Source organism: Capricornis sumatraensis, chromosome 10 (assembly GCF_032405125.1).
Source record: "Capricornis sumatraensis isolate serow.1 chromosome 10, serow.2, whole genome shotgun sequence".
NCBI lineage: Eukaryota > Metazoa > Chordata > Mammalia > Artiodactyla > Bovidae > Capricornis > Capricornis sumatraensis.
The window spans coordinates 88852060-88867678 of record NC_091078.1 but is presented as its reverse complement, the minus strand read 5'-3'; the positions used below and the strand labels follow the sequence as shown (position 1 = coordinate 88867678).

The window sequence follows — 15619 nt, the reverse complement described above, 5'->3', positions numbered from 1 at the left end:
ATTGTCTCCACTTTCTCACTCAGACAGTAGTTTTGAATAGTTCCAACAGAGACGTTATGGCCAGTCAAACCTAAAAGTTGGTGTTCAGTTGCTAGGTTGTGTCTGATTCTTTGCAACCCCCTGGACATTACCACGCCAGGCTCCTCTGTCCTCTCCTATCTCCCCGAGTTTGCTGAAATTCATGTCCATTGACTCAGTGATGCTATCTAACCATCTCATCCTCTGTCGCCCTCCTCCTCCTTTTGTCTTCAACCTTTCCCAGCATCAAGGTCTTTTCCAGTGAATCTTCGTGTCAGGTGGCCAAAGTGTTGGAGTTTCAGCTTCAGCATCAGTCCTTCCAATGAACACCCAGGACTGATCTCCTTTAGGATGGACTGGTTGGATCACCTTGCAGTCCAAGGGACTCTCAAGAGTCTTCTCCAACACCATAGTTCAAAAGCATCAATTCTTTGACACTTGGCCTTCTTTATGGTTCAACTCTCACATCCATACATGACCACTGGAAAAACCATAGCTTTGACTATATGGATCTTTGTTGGCACAGTAATATCTCTGCTTTTTAATATGCTGTCTAGGTTTGTCATAGCTTTTCTTCCAAGGAGCAAGTGTCTCTGGCCCTTTAATAGAAAAAGTTTTCAGATTCCCTACTATAGACCCAGTGGAACAACAGAAGCTGTCCAGGCTGAAAGTGACAAAAACAGCTGTGTCTATGGCCTGAGAGGATAACTGAGGTGGTGGTAGGTAGGCCATTCATAGTGACCCCCAAGTGTCCCATGAGAGACAAATGAGGCCTTGCCCTGGCAGATATAGTTCCGCTGGTCTGTGGTCCACTTAACAAAACGTCTGTCACTGAAGTCCTCTAACTTCTGGTTCTAAAAATTATTAATTGGAGCCAGGATTCTTGTCTTTGTGTGTCTTAGACTCCTGTGACACTCTGAAGACTGCACTGTTTCTTTATGCATCAGATAACATACATGGGGTTACAAAGGAAACCAGCTATGTTGAAATACAGTTACCAGAAATAAATTTTGGATCTAGTAATAAGTGCACATCTGTATTGAAAGGTTTAGTAACAAAATCTAGCAGCAAGTCTAATGGCTACCATACTTTTGACATAGTGTTGAGTACAGAGGATATTTTGAGATATTGCTGACACTGTAATATGATGGGAAAAGACTGATTTCGTTGGTGGCAAAACCACAGGTGCTTCTAATAATACACCTGTGTTTTACAGTCTACATTCATATAGAAAAGACTTGCTACATTGTAGTCAAAGGTTACTGAAAACAAAGAGTAAACGTTTTTTCCTATTCCAGTTCATAACCTTCCCCCGCCCCAACCCCAGCTACCCCATCTTCCCCTGCAAGAGTCCCTGACTTAGGCCATCAGTTGTGGGAAGTTAGAGGCCAGTTGAGGATGGTGGCTTGTCTCTAAATGTCTTGGACACTTAACTTCATTCTAGTTCCACTTCTCTCTAGTTTGTGAGAGAATTTTTTTTTACTCTTTTGGCTGCACTGGGTCTTTGTTCCTTTGCGCCGACTTTCTCTAACTGGGGTGAGCGGGGGCTTCTCTCTGTTTTACTGCGCTGGCTTCTCTTGCTGCAGAGCGTAGATTCTAGGTGCTTGGGCTTCGTGGGCTGTAGAGCATAGACTCAGGAGTTGTGGCTCACAGACTTAGTTGCTCCACAGTATGTGGGATCTTCCCAGATCTAGGATCGAACCTGTGTCTCCTGCACTGGCAGGCGGATTCTTTACCACTGAACCACCTGGGAAGTCTGGGATATTCTTGATGCATATCATGAAGCGTGATGCCAGAGGGAAAGGAAATGTGTCAGAGGAGACTGAATCTTGAACAACAGTGGCTAAGAAAGAGCCACGGAATGAATGGTGGGCGAGGAGGGCATTCCCTGCAGAGGGACAGCCTGGGCAAAGACTTGGAAGGATGTGCAGGTGGCTGCTGGCCCAGCCTCTAGCGCAGGGAAGAGGACGTGTGGAGTCGTGGGGTGAGGACTCCCCGCTAGGGGAGCCAGGCAGAGACCTGCTGCAAGGGGCCTGAGACCTTCCAGAGGAGTTTGGACTGTGTCCAGAGTTGCTAGGATGTTTTGAGAATTTTGGCCCTGAGCCCATCTTATCAACTATAATAAAACACACCCATCTCTTAGTTTGCAAAAAGAATATATTTATGTGTAATGTTGTATAATAATTTGAAATGTAAAAGAAAATAGTTTTGCCGCTGCTTATATCTGTTCTTTGTTATATTATTCGGCTATGAATACTTCTGTATTTTACTACTGACTGATGTTTCAGCAGTCATGATGCATATTTGGGGATTCCTGGGATATGAGAAAGCTAACCTATAACTCATTTTCAAAATGTGGTGAAATTTAGGACTTCCCTGGTGGTCCAGTGGTTAAGACTATGCTTCCGCTGGTGTGGGTTTGATCTCTGGTTGGGGAACTAAGATCCCACATGTTTTGTGACGTGGCCAAAAAATTTTGGGGAAAAAAAGGTAATGAAATTTCTGTGAATGCCAAAGTTAACAATTACTAAAGAATAAATAATGTTAAATGTAGGCATTTAATAAAACATTTATTAATTTCAATTTCTTTTGCTTTTCATACTTTTGGGTACCAGTTCCCCCAATCTGCCTGTACCCAGCTTTCAAATTGTTTTGTAGATCCCCCACAAGGAGCTGTGCCTGAGGGCCATGAGGCAGCCCTGGTAGGGTCAGTGGGGAGATTTGGGTAGAGTTTTGATATGTGGGCTTAGATCAAGTAGCCAGTAAAATGGGCCTGATATTAGCTGATGGATGGTGAGCTGGGGATGCATTTAGAGGTGGTCAGCAGTATTGGAGGAGAGAGGGGATTTGGTGAGGGAGGATTGTTAAGGTGATTCAGCTGGGCTTGGTAATTGGTTGTTTAGCAGATTTGTTGATTACTGGTTGTCTGGTCAGATCAGGTGGCCTCAGCCTGCGATGGTTTGGAGCGGGGCTTGGGTTCCCAGACAGACTGAGACTAGGTCATGGTGGTGAAAACACCAGATCCTGTCTACTTGGCCGATGGTCAGTGACAAGGGCCCTGGCCTCCAACTTTGCAGAAAAGAATTTTCACAAAGACGGAAAGCAGTGAAGCAAAGTATTTATTGAGAGAAAAAAAATACAGTCTGTGTGGATAGACACATGTACAGATTCAAAGGGAGAGTCCCTGAGTTGCACCCTCATAGTGGTCTGAATTAATTTATGGGGCATTTCTTCCGGTTTCTTTTGGGCAGTCTTTTTCATTTGCTTGGTTCACAGTCCATATTTGGTATGCCTCAGGATCCTCCCACATGTGCTCAGTTATCTCTTAGCCAAGATGGATTTTACTGAACAGGCAGCTGGGTAGAACATTCCTTGACATAACTACCCTTTGGCCTACCAGGAGCTTTTCTGTGCATGTGTGGTCAGGGAGATCTCCTGACTTCAAGAACGAGAAGTATGTGGTCTGGGCTGGGCCCAGCCTTCTCCCTTAATTGTCCTGCTGTTCTTGTCTTGGAGTTTTGGGCAATAGGGAATGAATCTGCGATTGCTTTATCCTGTGGGCTTGGGGATGGGGAGGGGGCAGTCATCTGCCTCCTGCCTCAAATCCCCGCTGAGAGACGTAAACCCCCAGAAATCTTTTTTGGGAAGATGAAGGGCGAAGGGTCTGACTTTTGACTTCTTCACGCTTGGAGACCGTACCTAGTTGAGGTCACAGAGCTCTAGACCTATCTCACTAAAGGACCTCAGGGCGACTTCTGCTGTTGAGTCAGGATCTGCTTGGGGAGTGGCTGGAGTGCTAGCGTCAGTGGGTTGTTGACTGGTTGGTTTATTGATGAGTGGGTGATTGTTGCTTGGGTAGAAGATGCCTTCTTTTTCCTCTGTGAGTGGCACCGTACTGAGTACCAGGATCACATTGCTGCTGCAGACAGAGTCTGGGTCCTGACCCTAGGACGCTTTATTACAGTTGAGCAAACCTCAGATTTGGACCCAGAGCTACACAGAGAGTGGATTTAATTAGCACCCACACTGTGTGGCTAGTTGCTTTTACTATGCTTATGAGTATGTCATTTCTCAGTAGCAACTAGGAATGCTACTTGGGTTTGGTTCAGTTATTTCACAAATATTTTTGTTAACTTTTCCTAAGTTCTCCCATCTCCCCTGTATAGAACATTGAGAGCTAAGTGGAATTTGGGTGGAGGTTCTGGAGATTTCCCCAGATCACATAATTTAATATTCCTCTTGCTCACATCAGAATGACCCTCTCCCCCCGCCCCCATTTCTCCCAGTCCAAATTGCTGGGTTCAGTCTCTGACTCATCTTGATTGACAGTGCATTGTCTGAAGGATTTTGACATTAGAAGCTCTAAAGCAAACCCAGGCAAGAGGAGGCTGGCTTGCCTCTGTTTAAGAATTACAATTTTCACAGGATCAGTAAGATGTTTCTTAGTGTGGTTTTTAAGTGACTGGGTTTGGCCAGAATTTCATAAACACCGTGGTTAAGGAGTGTGCTGCCCTTTGACACTATCACCTAGAACCGACCTTTTGAGACCTTGCCTTTATCTGTGGAACTGGCGGCTTCCAAGTCACAAGATTACAGTTTCTTAATTACTGCCACCACAACAGCTGTAGATTAAAGACAGCCTTTGTAACTTATTTCCTGTTTTCTTTTTGTGTCTCTTTGTCTGTCTCCTTCACCCCCACACCTACCGGTTTCTTAAAACATAATTTCCCAGCCTATGGGAGGATTTAGGAGAAGTATTTATAGAGATCTGAAGCAATGGCACCCCACTCCAGTACTCTTGCCTGGAAAATCCCATGGATGGAGGAGCCTGGTGGGCTGCAGTCCATGGGGTCACTAAGAGTCGGAAACGACTGAGTGACTTCACTTTCACTTTTCACTTTCATGCATTGGAGAAGGAAATGGCAACCCACTCCAGTGTTCTTGCCTGGAGAATCCCAGGGACAGGGGAGCCTGGTGGGCTGCCGTCTCTGGGGTCGCACAGAGTCGGACACGACTGAAGCGACTTAGCAGCAGCAGCAGCGGAGGGCAGTTTAACGAAGACTTTCCAAAATATCTTCTGGAGACTAATAGTGTCCTTTGGGATAGTATTTAAAAAGTTATCTAGTCACATAAAGTTGGGAAATACTGCGTGACATCCTAGTGTTCTCTTGGAGATTGTACAGGTACATTTGGCTAGTAAAGGCTCTGAGAAGTCCTGCTGCAGGTTAAAACTGTTCAGCTCCATATGTCTTCAGCTTATTTGGCCCCAGAAACCCTTTTGTCTTAGAAAACCGGCTAGTGTCTAGTGTGCTCATTTCTAAGTTGTGGTGCTTGTGGTACTCAAGATGGTGTCAGGTGTTATGTGACCGACATTTAAAGTTGTAACAATTATATGCGTATTTCCACAGGTAGTTTAAACAAAAAAACAGCTAGTGCATCATCCACTCATTCTTTCATTCATTTGGCTAAAGAGAAAAAGTTTGTTTAAGGTGGGGTTGGGGGCGGGGGTAATACTAGTAAATGGCCCAGAAAAACATCTACTTCTGCTTCATTGACTAGACTAAAACCTTTGATCGTGTGGATACCAACAAACTGAAAAATTCTGAAAGAGATGGGAATACCAGACCACCTGACCTACCTCCTGAGAAGTCTGTGTGCAGGTCAAGAAGCAACAGTTAGAACCGGACATGGAACAACAGACTGGTTCCAAATCAGGAAAGGAGTACGTCAAGGCTGTATATTGTCACCCTGCTTATTTAACTTATATGCAGAGTACATCATGTGAGATGCCGGGCTGGATGAAGCACAAGCTGAAATCATGATTGCTGGGAGAAATATCAATATCATCAGATATGCAGATGATAGCACCCTTATGGCAGGAAGCAAAGAGAAACTAAAAAGCCTCTTGATGGAAGTGAAAGAGGAGAGTGAAAAAGTTGCTTGAAACTCAGCATTCAGAAAACGAAGATCATGGCATCCAGTCACATCATTTCATGGGAAATAGATGGGGAAACAATGGAAACAGTGACAGACTATTTTCTTGGACTCCAAAATCACTGCAGATGGTGACTGCAGCCATGAAATGAAAAGACTTTTGCTCCTTGGAAGAAAAGCTATGACCAACCTAGACAGCACGTTAAAAAGCAGAGATGTTACTTTGCCGACAAAGGTCCATCTGGTCAAAGCTATGGTTTTTCCAGTGGTCATGTATGGATGTGAGAGTTGGGCCATAAAGAAAGCTGAACACTAAAGAATTGATGCTTTAGAACTGTGGTGTTGGAGAAGACTCTTGAGAGTCCCTTGGACTATAAGATCAAACTAGTCAATCGTAAAGGATATCAGTCCTAAATATTCATTGGAAAGACTGATGCTGAAGCTGCAGCTCCAATACTTTGGCCACTTGATGCGAAGAACTGACTCACTGGAAAAGACCCTGATGTTGGGAAAGATTAAAGGCAGGAGGAGAAGGGGACGACAGAGGATGAGATGGTTGGATGGCATCACCAACTTGATGGACACGAGTTTGAGCAAGCTCTGGGAGTTGGTGATGGACAGGGAAGCGTGGAGTGCTGCCGTCCATGGGGTCGCAAAGAGTCAGATGCGACTGAACTGAACTGAAAATGACTCAGGTGGTCAGAAGATAGAGCCAGGTTTCTGAATGTGACTTGTGGGATAGATATGCCTCAGAGCCAAGTTCAGGCAGAGCTGGTGTTCTTGCTAAGGCAGGAAGCAGCTTTTGACCCAAGAGTGGGACTCTTTCGATGCAGAACTGGTGATGACGACATTTGACAGCAGGATGTGTGTCTCTAGCCACGGCGGCTGCAGTCGGGTGATGTTTTGCGTGTTTAGCGTGTCACTCGCTGGCCCTGCACTCGGCCCCTGTGCCTCAGGAATGTTAGGACGTGTTCCCATTTTAGCAGCAACGCCGACTTGCTGTGTGCTTGGTCTGTTTATCTTACTGCCATGGCCATTTATCATGGGACAGAGTTCAGGGGCCTGGAGATAAATCTCTTTTAGGAGGATGATGTAACCCCTCAGCGTTTATTTCCTCCTTGACTTTTGCCGGTTTTGAAAGCCTGTGCGATACCATCACGTCCGTGTCTGGGTCCCCTCCTCTGCAGCCCAGGCTTGTCTCCAGGCGGAATGATGAACGCAGATACTGGAGTTCAGATCCCCTCCTCCTCTTACGTGCTATGTGACTCTGGACACTACTTTTGTTCTTACCAGTTTTTCCATCTGGAAAATGGGGCTAACAGTGATACTTTGTAAAGCAGTAATGAGAAGTCAGTGGGAGGGACTGCACTGGGCTGGACCCCAGGTCTTCATGTATAACTGAGAGGCTGGGCCTCTGCATCATGGGAAGGACACTCTTAGGCTACAGGGATGTGGAGGGAGCAGGAAGGTGGATGGTTGGTATTTTTTGTTGTTGTTGTTGGCTTGAAAGACATGCCAGAGGCACCCAGATGTCTCCATCTTTGTGCAATGTAATCCTCAACATCTTCCACTCCTCCAGCAAGCTATTTGGAAGTGTCCAAAGGCCACCTCCTGAGGCATGGAGCGTGCTTGTCTGGGATAGGTGTACCTAGCTGAGGAATGGGAAGGCAATTGGATGACCAAATATGGGCAGATGAGCGAAGGAAGTCACCACAAGGCCAGCCTTGAAAGCCTGAGAAGCCTCCTGTATTCATTTGTTGATTGGTATCATTGCCTGTGGTGACGATCAAGGGTGTTGTGAAAAGATGAGAAACTGGCTTCCTCCTGCTCCCCTCACCCCTGTCCCCTGCTTCTCCACTCAGATGCAATGGCAATGTTGGTGGGAAATATGTCTTCTAGAGCGCTTTTATAGATATATGAACCCAATTATGTCCTTTCCCCTGGCTGGCCACCCCTTTACTCCAATTCCAACCTGTCATACCCATGGCTTTCATCATTTGATCAGTTCAGTTCAGTCGCTCAGTCGTGTCTGACTCTTTGCGACCCCATGAATCACAGCACACCAGGCCTCCCTGTCCATCACCAACTCCCAGAGTTCGCTCAGACTCACGTCCATCAAGTCCGTGATGCCATCCAGCCATCTCATCCTCTGTCGCCCCCTTCTCCTCCTGCCCCCAATCCCTCCCAGCATCAGAGTCTTTTCCAATGAGTCAGCTCTTCGAATGAGGTGGCCAAAGTACTGGAGTTTCAGCTTTAGCATCATTCCTTCCAAAGAAATCCCAGGGCTGATCTCCTTCAGAATGGATTGGTTGGATCTCCTTGCATTCCAAGGGACTCTCAAGAGTCTTCTCCAACACCACAGTTCAAAAGCACATTTTATCATTTGATAAAACCTGTCAATTTTCCCACATCAGTGCCTATAGATCCTGACAAGCAACTTTGTCCAAATGAAGAGTTCCTTAACATTTGCATTGCTATGCTGCTTTCTTCTGGGGAGTGTTTGTCAAAATTTATTATGAAAGTGGAGGGGAATTTTGGGGAGAATGGATACACATATTTGTATGGCTGAGTCCCTTCGCTGTTTGCTGAAAACTATCACAACATTGTTAATCGTCTATACCCCAAAACAAAATAAGTTGTTAAAAAATACAAAAAAAGGAGTAAGGTTTAAGTTAAAAAAAAATTCAAACAACATAGGAGCATGTTCAAACAACAGGAAAGAAAGCCCATCTTTGCCATCACCCAAGTCTTTTTCCCAGGGAGAGCCAGTGAGCACTGTTTGTGGTGCAGGCTTCTAGATCTTTCTGCTCAGACACAGAGTCATGCCTTGTCAAAAACAGGATTGCACGAGCTAAGCTTTTCTACACATTACCCTGTTCCCTTAATATATCATGGAGGCCCGTCTCTGCTGGAACACACGTATCTTTCTCATTCTTTTCACAGAGGCCTGTTTCCCGTTATTCTCCTACACAAGAGTGTTCTATAACCTGTATTTAACCATTGATTCTAGGGAAGCCATTTAGATTGTTTTCAGTCTCTGTTCTCCCCCGCGCCCGCCCCCCCCCCCACCATTTTATTATAGTTATGAACTGTTTTAATGGTTAAAGGCCACTTTCATACCCAGACCTCTTCTTTCCCTCACTAGGAAAAGAAATCAGGTTAGGGAACCTCGCTGAATACTTTGTGCCTCCAATTGAATTTTTTGACCTTGCTTTTAATTTTCTGTCAGCAGTGGCCCAGCCTGGCCACTGCAGACTTCTTAGGAATCTGCTGGAGGAGTCGGGGTGGCCTGCAGATTTTAGCAAACTGCCAGTTCATTCAGCAGCTCACTAAGCAAAGAACATCTTGATTCTATCAGGCTTAATCCTGGGTCCCTGATGGGCTGGCTTTTGTGGTTGTTAGCAGATGGAATGCTGCGTTGGAAGGCGGAGTTCTGGGGTATTTGGTCTTCTGAGCGGTCTTGAAACAGAATTGAATGGCAGTGGATCTTCCCCAGTGCTCTCGGGACATGGGGAAGTCCCCACACTCCATATGTTTACAGTGACACAGTGGTGGTTGTCATAGTCCTTGCTGAAGTGGCAGCACCCTCATCGGTCAGACTGCTACCTGCTTTACTACGTTATCTCACAACTGTTTGCTGAGAAATGAGCGTCCAGTTATGACGCTCATCTTACAGAGCAGGGTGGTGGCCCGTCCTAGTCCCACGGCCAGGCGTGGCTGCGCCTGGGAGGGGGACCAGGCTCACTGACTGACTTAGCATCCCTGGCCTCTGGGCTCCTTGGCTACCAGTTATTTCAGCAAGTGAGCTCCCCTTTGTTTAAGTGGGTTCATCCCTGCCCCCCCCACGCCCATGCTCTTTACATGGTGGAGGGGGAGATGCTGGTGGTGTGGAATTAATTTACAGGAAGGAGCCCCATGTCTGGGCTGAGACAGCTCTGTTGTGATTGGGTGGCATGTGTATCCAGAGGCTCATGTAATTGTGGGTTGAAGGTCCAAATTCAGGGGGAACAGAGCTGAAGACCCCATACAGAAAATGGCAATATAGGTATCTGTCCCTTGAGAACTTCCTCTCCTCCAACCTCATCTTCTTTCTGTTGGTAATGGTGAGAGCCAGCAGTCATAAATTATTTGGAATTTCCCTCAGCTTGGTTCCCATTCAAGACTTTAAATTGGGAGTTTTGTTCCTTTTATGACTTCACAATCTTTGGGCAGGCTGCCATTTCTATAACTGGTTCATATGAGTTGTAACATGAGGTGAGGTATGGGGGGGAAAATGCAAACTGATTTCTCCCTTTGCAAACTGAGGAAGTCACCTTGATCTGATTTTTGTAACAAGGCTCAACTTTTACAAGTTTGCAGTGGAAGAATGAATCCCTATCCTATTCATCATCATTATTATATTTTAGCTTTTATTCTTAATGGTAAAAGGAATAAAGAACCCTCAGGGGACATAGCCTAGCATGAGACACAAAAGGCAAAAAATTACGTGTGTGTGTTTTTGTTTTTCTTTTCTTTTTCTTTTTTCACCTTAAAAGGTCTTTAGTGTCTTGCCTTGGGGTGGGGAGCTAATGCTGGTTTTCATTATAATGATGCTGTATCTTTTTGTGGAACATTTTAAAGCCAATCTAACTTATTTTCTTATTTTAAAGTGTAATTTGTATTTGGCACAGGGCCTGACACTCAGTAGGCAGTTAGGAAGTTATTTGTTGGCTGCAAGAATAGATGAGTAAGTGAGCTTTTCAAGAATGCGTCCTAATTTCTGTTTTCTGGGGAAAATGCAGGTTAATATATTGGTTTGGGTCCGCAAGAGCAGAGCTGAAGTGTCTCCCTTCTAACTCAGTTTCCCTGCCGAGCAGCGGTTCTGCGTGGAGGGCTTGCCAGATGAAGGGCCAGGGTGGGGATCTTTAGAGTCTCCAGTCCCTAGGGTGCAGCAGAGGCTGAGCAAGTCATGGTTGAGGCAGGGGCACTAACGATCCCGCCCTGACTCCTGCTTGCACCTCCCAGGTCCTGTGCTGTCACTATTTACCACATTCTTTCCCTGGAACCTTAGCAGTTTGGGGGTGGTGGGAATGAATGGGGCCAGATCAGAAGGGCTGCTGCATTCCCCTCCCAAGCACAGCTGCTTACTGGCCATGCTGCCCAGGGGTGGGGCCTGTCCGTATGCACAGTCTCCTCATCTGTAGAATGAGCGTTGTAACTGTGCTTGCCTTGTGAGAGCCGTCATGACATCATGTGTGTTCAGAAAAGTCGGAAGGATAAGAGTTGGGGCTCTGGGGGATTCCATAATTTTTCTTGCTAAAATGATGCATAAATACATTTTCATCAGTTAATATTACTATTACAGAAGACTTTAGAAAATATCTATATAGCTTGATGACTTTCTGCGCTGAAAGAAATAGTTCTGCTTTATCCTCTTTCTCTTTAGAGTAGTATTGATAATAAAAATAAGCACTGGGTTTTGATATCTGAGAAGCATGTTGTAGTTCCTGAATGGGAAAGAACAAAGAAATCCTTGATAGGACTTTTTTTTTTTTTAATGCCAGCATGTCCTAGATCAGCTATTCCCTGGTAAATCAGTAGGTAAAGAAGCTGCCTGCAGTGCAGGGGACCCAGGTTCGATCCTTGGGTCAGGAAGATCCCCTGGAGAAGGAAATGGCAACCCCCTCCAGTATCCTTGCCTGGAAAATCTCATGGACAGAGGAGCCTGGTTGGCTGCAGTCCATGGGGTCACAAAGAGTCGGGCACAACTGAGCAACTAACAGTATCAGTATGTGAATTAAACAAAAGTAAATAGTTTGGGCTCAGAGGGCAGCAGAGAGAACTGTGGTTAAATTTAGGCTCTCCTATGTCATTTTTGGGAGACACCTCTGTGAGCCTCTGCGTTCTTATCTGTAAGATGGGGTTAACTGCAAAAGCCATCCTGATAGGGTGGCTGTGAGGGTCACATGAGGTAATGCCTGTGGCCCAGAGGAGAGGTCTGCACGAGGGCTGCTGTCCTGTTTTGGCTGCTGTTGATGTCAGGAGAGGACGTGTTTAGAAGTCTTTCTCAGGTCGTTCCTCCTGCCCGTGCTCCTTTCCTTGTGGGCTTCCCTCTGGGCTCTGCACAGGATGAACAGTGACAAGCTGAGCTGGAGTTAAAGGTGATGAGGGCCTCCGTTCACAGCCAGTGTTTATTATTTCAGCTGGACGTGTTCTCAGAGCATTTGTGGCCGGAAGCTGTGAGGGAGGGACAGACGCCTCCATGCTGAGGCCTCTACAGCTCACGCTGGGGTTTACCCGCACCTCCCAGTGGCTGAACTCTGGGCTCCTTGACTCAGGGCTCAAGCTCAGGAGTCCCTGCGGCCTTGTCCTGATGGCCACTCAGGAGAACTGTGGGGCAGCAGTGGGATGACTTAATGCAGGGGCCTGAAGATTTAGGGTCAAAAAGCTAGTTTAGATGCACTGCTTTGACCATTTTGGAGCATCTTTCCATTTTTCCTTCTTTCTTTCACCTTTCTAACAGGTTAGATTCCTTGTTATAACTTCTCAGGGATTTCCTACTAATAGTAAATGAAAAGAGACTTACTGTCTTCTAGGCACTTTACTGTAAACCATCTTGTTTAGTTCAGTGTGACTTCACTACTGAATATAAAATAATCCTCAAAAGTGGTAACTTTTCAAAAATGGCATTGAAAAGAAAACCCGCTGGGATAATGCAGATAGTTCCCCAACCAGGGATCAAACCTGGGCCCCCTGCAGTGGAAGCACAAAGTCCTAACCACTGCACCATCAGGGAATTCCCATAAATGTAACTTTTAAATAAAAGATATCTCTTAATCAGAAAGTAGGTGTTTGGGATAAATTATGAAGCAATACACTATCATAGTACCTAAGATCTGAAAGTCCACCCAGAACTGTGTACCAAAATAAAAATAAGATGTTTATAGAATACTGTAATTTGTTCTAATTATTATCAGCAAAAATTGTCCAGCAAGTGAGAAAGAACAGAAGGAGTAGCTGGCAAGTTAGAAAATTTGACGTCTAAAGTGACATGCAAGAAATGTTTATGGACATATAGATGAAACCTCGAATCAGGGGTTTTGAGAAGGTTTACTCTATTCTGTTGCAAAGAAATCCTAGCCACCATTCCTCATGCCATGCCCAGGGCAGACATTGCTAATCTGCATAGTAGTCTGAGTCTCTATATTCCTCGTGCCTTGTTCACGGTAGGATTAGTAATCCATTTCAGCAGTCTTTCTCACTGAATCTAGTTGGGGCCTCAGCACCTTTCTCAACTCACCTCATGTGCCAACACCAATGACCACTCTTGGTCTACTGAATCTTCTCGTGAAAAACTGCTAGCATGAAAAGGCCTTCTGAATGAACTCTCTTAACTGAACCCTGACGCAGGGATGTGTAAAACGTGCTCATTCAAACAGCTCCTTTGTCATCCTTGAGTAGTTCATGAGCGAAAAACAAAATTGGAAATCCAGCTGACCCCCGTGCCCTGATCCACCCTTATTTCATTATATCTTACTGACATAAATGGAAATAGGCCCTTGTGACTTCAGGTCTTCAAAGCCCAGAGTATCTTCTTATAGTCAAACTGCTATGACAGAGAGCTTTTTAGAAAAATAAAGTGGATTTTTTTTCAGTCTTTAGGTTGGTGGGACACCCTATTCTGGGACTCAGGTTCCTTCCATCACCTGCCTGGCCTCTTCAGTGACTGTGATGCTGGGCTGAGAGGAGGCCCACCCGCTGCCCAAGGCTACATGATTTGAGACAGGGTATATCAGACGCAACTGAAGCATCTGAGCACACACACATGGCCTTGATGAGTTGTCCCCAAGAGCACGTTAGACAGAGGTTTCCTGAAACCCCTACCTGTCCTGGACTCCTTCAGCCACATGTCGTCTGCTTCTGACCTGGCAGCCGGCTGCACTGTGACTAGTGACTTGCTGTCCTTACAAGGGATGGTGTCCCCCCCCAGGCCTCTCCTCCTGGGTCCCCACTTCTGACACCCTGGCAACAGCCAGGAGAGAAGGTTTACATCGTGAAGGTAGCGGGAGTGATGGTTGTGTGGGTCCACACAGCTCTACTTGTAAGAATAGAGAGACGTGAAACAGCACCGTCTCTCTGACCTAGAGGGGACTTGTCCACAAAGGAGGTATTTCTAAAATGCTGCTGAAGATTGCCTAAGAGTAGCTGGTTTCTATCCTAATACCTGCACCCATTCCAAAATGCTGCTTACCAGGACTAGGGAACTGATGTGCTGAAAGGATCCTAGAATTTGTAATAGCTTGGGTTTAACTTTCTAGCTTTAAAAAACCCAAAAAACAAACATAAAAGCAATAACATTACCCTCACTTACATATAATTCAGGCTAATTTGAAGTAGTTGCAGAAGGTATGTTCACAGAAGGTGTGTGTGGCTTGAGAGCTAGTGTTGTCTGGAGCCATTTATGTGGGGACTGTGATTGGTTGAATTCGGGGAGGAGAAACTTGTGGCCAGTTGCCAACCCAATCTAAGCAGATTCTAGGAGGTTGGGCGTTGCATTATTTTATTCCTGAAAGAGGCTCTCAGTACCTCAGAAGGTGGAAGGCTGCCCAAGAGGCTTCCAGCTGACCTGGCCCTTTCCTCTTTTTACGTCTCTGCTCCGTGTTTACATTCGACATAAACATCACAGAGCACGCTCACGGCTGCAAATTCTGTAGTCAGCTGTGATGGTTACACACGGACACTGTGACGCTGTGTAGCATTTCATTTTCAAGGCGCAGGGAGTCTCCTATTTCATGTGGGTGGGAATGGGGGAGGCCTTTTGGGCAAGTCGCCATCTTTTTATTGTTCCAAGAGCTCGGTGAAGCATTTGAACTCTCACCTGTCAAAATCGCTTTTGGAATGAGGACCGCTCTCCCTCCAGCTTCTTAGAATAGCAGAACGAAAGTATCATTTATCCCAATGAGACCTTAATGGGGGCTTTCCCGGTTGAACACCCACCTTGAATTCATTGGAAACAGACGTTCTGGGCGTTGTACGTTTCATAAATTTGACTCCAACTTTTACTGGGTCATATTTCCCCCAAAATCGTTTTGGAAAAGACTCATGTCTCATTCCTTTAAACCAACATGTGTAAGCTGGGTAAAAATAGAGCAAACTGGTTTCATGTTTTGATTTATGGATGAAATCTGCAAGTTTGCATTTGTAAAGCAGTTAGCACATCACTCAGGAAAGTCTGAGCTTTGCACATTGATGCCCGTGGCTGGGTGACACTCTGACCTGTTCAGATACTGCCTGCTGCAAGATCTGACCCTGCCCGGTACACCCGTTTCCTTGATTAGCAATAAGTACCCATACTCTCTGCTTCTATCCCCTCCCTTCCCCTCATGAGACTGCTCTTTGCTCTTTAAGTTGAATAAAGGAAATGGGCATGGAAAATTGTTTGACCCGATTTTTTTTTGCCATCCATAGATAGTAACTCACTAATCAGTAGCACTTTAAAGACAGATTTGTAACAGGGCATCTAATCCAAAAATCTCAGTTATGGTCAGGGACTGGCAGTTGGTCCAGCAGAATGAATATGAGCAACCTTGGCTGCTCATATTCTGTGCAGGGTTCAGTGTTTCATGCAGATTGCTACTCCTTTATTCACCACAGGGCCTCAGAAGCAGAGCTGCCTTTGTGGTTGCAC

At 45.6% G+C, this 15619-nt stretch overlaps 1 protein-coding gene and 1 non-coding gene across 7 annotated transcripts in view; one reads left to right on the top strand and one right to left on the bottom strand.

The window, feature by feature from the left end:
- Positions 1-15619, top strand: part of FLNB (filamin B) — a 139105-nt gene that overhangs the window by 40907 nt on the left and 82579 nt on the right. The gene's annotated exons all lie outside the window — the stretch shown is intronic.
- TRNAG-UCC (transfer RNA glycine (anticodon UCC)) lies at positions 12655-12727 on the bottom strand. Its single transcript has one exon. It is a non-coding gene; the product is annotated as a tRNA-Gly (tRNA).